Genomic DNA, 8,717 nt, shown 5'->3' on the forward strand with positions numbered 1-8,717 from the left:
CATCGGCAGGCGGACTCTCAACCACTGCGCCACCAGGGAAGCCCTTGCCCCTTTTTAATTGGATTGTTTTTCTTATTGTTATTAAATTGGAAGCATTCTTTATACATCTAGATACAAGTCCTTTTTCAGATATGTTTCATGAATATTTTCTTCCATTGTGTGACAGCAAATCATACGGAGTGCTTAAGGCAAGAATAAGCTTGGATATAAATCAATTGAAATTAAGAGTGTAAACTAAATAACAGTGCAGAAGGCAACTGTGAGGTTGATAAATGAATGACTAACATTCTAGGAAGAGAACTCTGGTGATAGCGTGGGGAGAACATTCTGGAAGGGACAGGTCTGAGAGGCGGGCAGCTAGTGACAAATAGGGCCATGATGAGACATCTTTAATTCCGGTACAATGGCAAACACGTTAAATAATGCAAATCATCACTGTAGCCGTGGAGGCAAATACAAACCACACAGGCTTTGTGTAAGCTTGGCTCTTTGGGAGGAACCACCATTTCCATGTTACAGTACATTTTGTCCATATGTCTCTTAGCAACCGGACACTTGGAGGTAAATCTGAAAATGATGCTGGCAACTCTCTTCCTCGAATTTGAAGAGCTTATGTTCTGACTCAGGATTTTCTAATTAGCCATCATCTCAACCCGTGGTGATCAGAATAGTGAGGGAGGTGTTTTTATTGTAGTGTTTGCTGAGGTGGCCTGTGTTGACTTCATTACAATTCTATTTCCTCTCATTTCGAACGTGCTGAGAAACGCAGTTATTTGTGTTCGGTACAAATAACTCTGGCTCGTAAACATGTCTAAGGGAGAAGCTGCTGAATTTCTTAGTAAAATATATTCAGGTGTTTGTTATGCTGAGGGTTTCTCACTTTCTGAGCAAGTTAATATTTTACTAATGTAAGAATTGTCACAAGGCAAGTCTCAGGATAGCCACATTCTTGCACAGTTTAGAGAAAAAAGATCACAGAAATCATTATACATCTAGATTTTCCTCATTGCCTTTCACATATTGTCTGGTGTATTTTAATATATATACTTTCATATTTTAAAATCTTGAATTAATTGTTCTAAACCTTCAATGAGATGGGTGTTCTGTGCAGTAAACCATTAGAAGAAGGGGCATTCTCCCTCACCCAGTTAGGAAGTGGCAAAGGCAACCAAGTACAGGGTTCCCGGTACTTACTGGGGTTTCAGGAAAAGCACAATGCTGGTCAGATTAGAAAGTAACACGTGAAGATACCACCTGCTCACTCAGTAATGAAGCCGTGGAGCTCGGCCCCTTTGTGCTGGACCAGCTGTGGAGAAACTGCTGTTTCCCTGGCACCCCACCATCCCGGCTTGGGCACAGAGGAAGGCCTTACCTCTGTGTGCTGCACAGGTGTTCTGTGAGATGGAGGACCATGTTCTTGTGGGAGCGGTTTTCACCCCTGAACATTCTCCATTTTGTCCTCTTGGTCATGAAATCTTAAACAATAATAGCTAATATTTATATAGTTGACAAACCAATTCCAACAGTCCTGCAGGGGTTGCTGGTAAAACGTTTAACAACCAGCTCTTAGAAAAATAAATAAATAAAGCCCTGATTTGTAGAATTTGTACATTTTTGTGGTTTAAGTCATTTTGCTGCTGTTACCGACCAGGCCTCTTAGCCTCCTTCATCAATAGAAATTGATAAGAGGCCAGACAAGAAATTCAGGCAAGGCTTTACTGGGGTTCCTGCTGCAGCACGGGGAGCGAGAAGAAGCCACAGTTTCGCGGGCTTGAGCCCCGAGGCAGGGGCTGAGCTGCTTCCTTATATGGGGCGAGGGTGGGGCTGTGTCCCGGGGTCTGGCCGGAGGAGTGGCTTAGACGCTTTACCCACTTCTTTTTGGTGGTGCTGTGCGCAGGGGGCATGCGCAGTGTCCTGCTTTTGTTCCTGGCTCTTCAGAAGTGGCAGTTGATTTTTTTTTTTGGTCTTTTTGTATCTTGTTGTCCATAATGCGCCCCAACTGCACATGCACACAGTTGTTTTTGGTCCCTTATAGTTTCTTTGTATTTTGTCGCTTGGGGAGATGTTTGCCCAGCTGCAAGCACTGCAGCAAAGGGTCCCAGGTCCCAGCCTGTCTCACCTGGCCGATTTCAACGTGAGGTGACTGAATGTGGAGTTGGGAAGGGATGGACACTGTTGGCTCTGCCCCGTGGGTAACCACCTCAGGTTACGGAGCAGGCAGGGTGCAAGAACTTCTGACATGCTTTCACTTAGCACCCTCAGACGAACTCAACGAGGAAGGGATTAAACACTCTGTTTTTTGGATGAGGCTTAGAGAAGCGAAGTGACGGGTCAGAAAGTGGTAGAACCGGGACTGGAATGCAGTTGGTTTGGTTAACTTGCCCGAGGTGACACTGGTGGGAGCTGTCGCGTGGCCTCAGAACCAGGGGTGCCAATAGGGAGTGCTCGCTTCTCCCCAGAGAGCCCTCTGAATTTTGTTTTTTGTTCCTTGACATTAGAAAGCTCCACGTTGTGGTCAGGTCTAGAGATTGCCAGAAGCACCCTTATTTCATCTACCCTGGTTTAAAAATTACTACGAGGTAAGACAGAAAAACAAGGGCTGACCTGGGTGGGGCGGAAGAGTGAGTGTGGAAAAGGCTCTGTCCCCGATTAGCCAGGTGGCTTTGGGAAATCGACTTCCTCTCTTGGTGCCCTGTTTTTCTCATACATATAGTGGGGATGATAGGTGCCTGAAGCAGAGGACATACTTAATACATATTAGCCACCAATACTATCTCCAAATGTTCTGGGTTTTTATATGTTTGATGGAACGAAGGAGCTGAGATGTTTGGAGGAAAGATCACAAGTTCTTTGTAAGTCCAAAAACGTAGGGAGTAAATAACGGGCAATTTATGAACCATTTCTATTTCTCACACCAGCTTTGTGTTATGAATTCTTATAAAAACATGTCAGAGTTTTGACCCATATGAGGATTGATATATATAGGTGAGTAATAAAGTAATTTGATGCCAGCCCTTCCTTATCTTTTTAATAAAAATCAAATATTTCAGACATATAAAAAGGTGGAGAGAAACCGTCAGGAACAGGCAAGTGTTGCCCACCTAACCTGAGAAGCAAAGCACTTACATATTGATGAAGACTCCTAGGGACCCTGCCATGATGCCATTTTCCTCGAGATCACTCCCAGGGTTACCATTATCCTGCATTTTGTGTTTATCTTTCCCTTGCACGTTTCTTATACTTTATCCTCTGTATGTGGTCCTAAATAATATCCCTGTGCAAAATACAGAATTGTCTTTGATGTTTTTAAACTTTATATGAATGATATTGTATATGGTCTTCTGCTCCTTGCTTTGTTTTAATGGCATGGTTTGAGGGATAAATCCATGTTAATACATGTGGCACTAGTTCCTTTGTTTTAACTGTGATATAGCATTCCATTATTATATGAATATATAACATTAAAAAATTAATTCTCCTATTGATGGACATTGAAATTCTTTCCACTTTTGAAACCATCTCCAAATGGTTAATATTCTTGTACATGTCTCCTTGTGCATATACGTGAGAATTTTCTCTGGAATTTATACCTAGGAGTAGAATTTTTAGGTCACAGATGTGTGCACCTTCCATTTTACTAGAGAAAAAAACCTCTATTTTCAAAATTGGTTGTGTCAATTTCCTCGTTCACTACCAGTGTATTAGATTTCTCATACATTCACATCCTTGAAATGCTTTTTATTGTTTGACTTTAGAAATATTCCAGATCTAATGGATACGGAGTGGTCTCAGTGCATCCCCTGATGTGTTGGGCATTTACATGTTTTCTCTCAGATCTTTCCTTTCTCCTATCCTGGAGGGAGCCCATCTCTAAAAGGAGAGTTCCCAGGGTCCCTTGCCTGCTGGCTTCCGTTTTCATTCAGCTAATGTGAAGCACTGGTGGAAGGTTAAACGGGAGAAGCCGAGGTCTTTTTCCCCATCCACTCTGCCTCCAGTGGGGTCTCCCTGGCCCCAGCTCACCTTGGCCAGCCCCTGCCATGGCTCTGACTCAGCTGGACGGCCCCCTCTCCACTCAGGACCTGCTGGGCAGCCCCAGGTCCTGGATTCTGAAAACACCATGTCTTCTCTTTCCTTTCTAGCCTAGGGGTTCCTGCAGTTATGTCTCTTGGTTGCCTCGCCTTTTGGGTTTCCAAAGTCTCTGAATTAAATTTCCTCTGAATTGAAAGACTGGATGTGAATGTTGCTTTCCACTCTGAACCCAGCTGATACATCTAACCCAAGTGGGATTGAGCTTTTTTTTTCCTTTCTTCCCTCCCTCCATTCCTCTTTCCCTCTCTTCCTTTTTCTTCTGCCATTTAGATGGTCTCTGCTGTAAATTAATTGCACGTGTCTTTGTGTGTTTTTCTATAGGGTTTTTTTCTTATTGATTTATAAGAATTCCTATAAAATTCTGAATGTGTATGAGTTGCAAATGTTGTATCCTGGTCTGTGGCTTGTTTTTTCACTTTTTAAGTGATGAATCTTAATGCTCAGGAATGTCTATTTTAAATGTAATCAGATGTATCAAGCTTTCCCTTTGTGGCTTGTGATTTTCACATCATTTGAGAATCCTTTCCTACCCAGGAGTTAAAAAGGCATACTACTGGTTTTTGTTTTGCACTTTTCTAACTTTTGCTTTTCACATTTCACATGCACATCTTTGTTTTTCATGTGTCAGGTATTTAGTTCACCTGAAATTAATGTTCATATATGGTGTGGTGTACAGGTCTGATTATTTATTTCTTTCATATGGGTAACCAGTTATCCTAGAATCCGCAGCGTGCTGCAGCTACCTCGTACCAGCTCATGAGAGTTCATTGTTAATTCTCAGGCATCGCGTTAGCTGGTTGTTAAACACATTGCTAGCTCATATGGGCCACGGCAGGAATTTTTATACCACAGTTATGGGCAAACGCTACAAATCAACTCCCTCTCCAACCCCTGGGGAGCCATACTAGCATGCCCACTGCACAGAGCTCTCTGTCAAGAACCTTGTTGCACAGTGCAGTTTTCCAAATTGAAGGTTACAACTCTGTAGCGCTTATGGAATCAACTGTATGGGTTGCAACAACTTTGTGTGTGTGTGTGTTTTAAATAAAACAGGGCTGAATAGAAAAATACCAGAATGCACTGCACATAGTAATTGTAAATATTTTCCTCGAATCTTCTGTTTTCGTTTTATGTATATATTTACCTACATACACATGACTGTGTGGTTTGAGTTGCAGTGTTAAATGCATTTCTCACTGTGGGTAATTGGTAAAACAAAATGTGAAAAACACTGGACTATTCGTGCCTGAGTTTCCCATTCTGTTCGTAGGTTTCTTTGTCCCTTCCCTGTACCATGTTGCTTCATTCTTCAAGCTTTAGGAAGACCTTCATAGCTGCCAGGATGAGGGTCCTCACCCACCTTGAAGTTCTTCAGACTTGTCATGTCTGTTCTTGGTTCTTTGCTCTTCTACATAAATTTTAAGACAAAGTTGTCAAAGTACATGAACAATACTGTTGGGGTTATAACTGAAGCTTTATAGCTTATTTGGGGGAGATTAGCAACCTTATCATATCCACTCTTATCCTTGAAGGGGATATATCTCCACTTACATAGAACTTCTTTATTTTTTTTTTATTTATTTTTTATTTTTTATTTTTTTAGAACTTCTTTAATGTCTTTCAATAAATGTTTATAATTTCCTTCATAAAGATATGCACATTTTCATTAGATTTACTTCTAGTACCTTACATTTTGTTGCTATTATATACGATATGCTTTAAAATTGTATGCATATGTATATTTTTGTGTGTAGGAATGCAACCTATTTATATATATTTGTCTTATTCTGACCTCAATTTGTAATTCAAATAATTGGTCTGTTTTTCTCTTGAGTTTTCTCAAGTTTGAGTTAGATAATGAATACTAGCTGTGAATGATTGTTTTATTTCTTCCTTTAAAATAAATTTTAAATTATTTAAAATGAATGTTTCACCATTAAATAGGATATTTGCTATAGTTTTACAAATGTTACCAGGTTAAGGAAGTGCCTTTTTATTCCTAGTTTGCACAACAGTTTTGTTTTGTTGTTTTTTAAATTAATTGAATTATAGTTGATTTACAATGTTGTGTTAATTTCTGCTGTACAGCAAAGTGATTCAGTTATATATATGTGTGTGTGTATATATATATGTACATTCTTTTTCATATTCTTTTCCACTGTGGTTTATCACAGGATATTAAATATAGTTCCCTGTGCTTTACGGTAGGACCTTGTTGTTTATCCATTCTATATATAATAGCTTGCATCTGCTAATCCCAAACTCCCAGTCCATCCCTCCCCCTTGGCAACCACAAGTCTGTCCTCTATGTCTGTGAGTCTGCTTCTGTTTCGTAGATAAGTTCATTTGTGTCATATTTTAGATTCCACATATCAGTGATAGCATATTCCAGTGTGTGTGTGTGTGTGTGTGTGTGTGTGTGTGTGTGTGTGTGTGTGTGTATCACATCTTCTTTATCCATTCATCTATTGATGGACACAGGTTGTTTCCATGTCTTGGCTATTGTAAATTGTGCTGCAGTGAACACTGGGGTGTGTATATCTTTTTGAATTATAGTTTTCTCCAAATATGTGTGCATGGCATTTGTTTTTAATTTTCTTTAATTGAAGTATACTTGCTGTACAATACTATATAAGTTACAGGTGTACAATATAGTGATTCACAACTTTTAAAGGTTATACTCCATTCATAGTTATTATATAATATTGGCTCTATTCCCTGTGTTGTACAATATATCCTTGTAACTTATTTTATACCTAATAGTTTGTACCTTTTAATCCTCTACCTCTTTCTTGCCCCTCCCTGCTTCCCTCTCCCCACTGGTAACCACTAGTTTCTTCTCTATATCTGTGAATCTGTGTTTTTAATTTTTAATGGTGTTAATTTTATCAAATGTTTTTCTTATTCTATTTTCTGTATTAAGTATGATTTTTTGTTGTGTTAAAATTTTTATTAAGTTGAGGAAATTTCCTTCTAACTTTGCAAACAAATATGCTATGTTTTTTAAATCATAAATTTAAAAAAAGTTTTTCTCCATCTACTGAGATGATTTTGTTTTTCTCTTTCATTCAGCTAATGTGATAACAGATAAAATATAGATTTAAAAAACAATAGGTTTTTCTAAACTTAACTCATATTCTTGGGGTAAAACCAGTTACCCAGTTGGGTCATAATTTTTGTTTTGTTTTCTGATCACTGAATCTTCTTTGCTAATATTTTATTAAGGAGGTTTTTATCAGTGTTTATGAGATTAGTGTTGTTATTTTCATTCTTTAAATCATTCTAACCTGGTTTTGATATTGGAGTAATACTGGTCATGTAACATGTGTTTTGGGTTGGACAATTCTTCCTCTTTTTCTGTTTTATGGTAAAATTCCTACATAACAGGGATCTGTTCCTTCAATTGTTGGTAGATCTCATTTGTAAAACTGTTTCATCACTTTCTCCCTGATCCGTGGGCAGATTTTTATATTCTTGATCGTCTTTAATATTTTAAAATCTATTTGGAGTTGTCTTAGTCCATTTGAGTTGCTGTAACAAAATGCCACAGACTGGGTAGCTTATAAACAACAGAAATTTATTTCCCACAGTCTTGGGACTGAAAAGCCCAAGATCAAGGTGCCAGCATGGTGCTATTCTGGTGAAAGGCCTCTTCCTGGTTCATAGCTGGCACTTTCTTTCTGTGTCCTCACATGGTGCAAGGGGCTAGAGATCTTTCTTTTATAGGGCACTAATGTTATTCATGAGGGCTCCACTCCCATGGCCTAAGCATCCCCCAAAGTCCCCACCTACTAATACCATCACCTTTAGGGGTTAGGATTTCAATATATGAGTTTGAGGGGACATAAACATTTGGACTACAGCAGGGATTCTGTGCTTTTTTTCCCCTTTGAGTCAGTTTTGCTAACATATTCATCTAGAAAATGGTTTGTTTTATCTAACTTTTCTAATTCACCGGGAAAAAATTGTTCATAGTATTTTCTTGTTTTGGGTATTGCATATTCATTTGTAGTTAAAGGCATTTTCTTCATTCCTGTTATTTGCTAGTTATCTCTCGCTCTCATCAATCTTTTCAAAGCTTTAGCTATTTTATTAGTGTTTTTAAATAATGAATTTCTGGTTTTGTCCATCCTCCCAAATGTGTTTTTGTTGTCAGTCTCATTGCTTTGCTCTTCCTTTCTTCATCTATTAACTGTGGCTGCTTTACCACGACTCCTTTTCTTCCTGGGACTAGGCAGTGGAGCTTAATTGGAGGAAGAAGAAAATGTACTATTCTTGAAAAGAAATTAAGCCGAGAAAAATTGAGGCTGGAATTTCTTCTGAGAAGTGCTAGACTCAAGTTGTTCTTTACAGGAAAAGTTTTGAAACCCTTCTTTTGAGCTATTTGGAAAGCCCTAGAAGGTATGTTCTAGGGGAACATTTTCAGAGAATGTTAGTGCTGTTTTTATTGCGTAACAAATTTCTATGCAATCTTACAGGCAAACTGAAAAGGATCACTATTTTCTTTCTTGTTGTGATTCATTGCAGAGCTCATAAATGATATGTTACAGCATTATAGGCAAGGGAGGAGAATATAAGAAAGCGATGACTATATATAATTTAAGTGATGACTATCTATATAATTTATT

This window comes from Physeter macrocephalus, chromosome 11 (assembly GCF_002837175.3).
Source record: "Physeter macrocephalus isolate SW-GA chromosome 11, ASM283717v5, whole genome shotgun sequence".
In the NCBI taxonomy this organism is placed as follows: Eukaryota; Metazoa; Chordata; class Mammalia; order Artiodactyla; family Physeteridae; genus Physeter; species Physeter macrocephalus.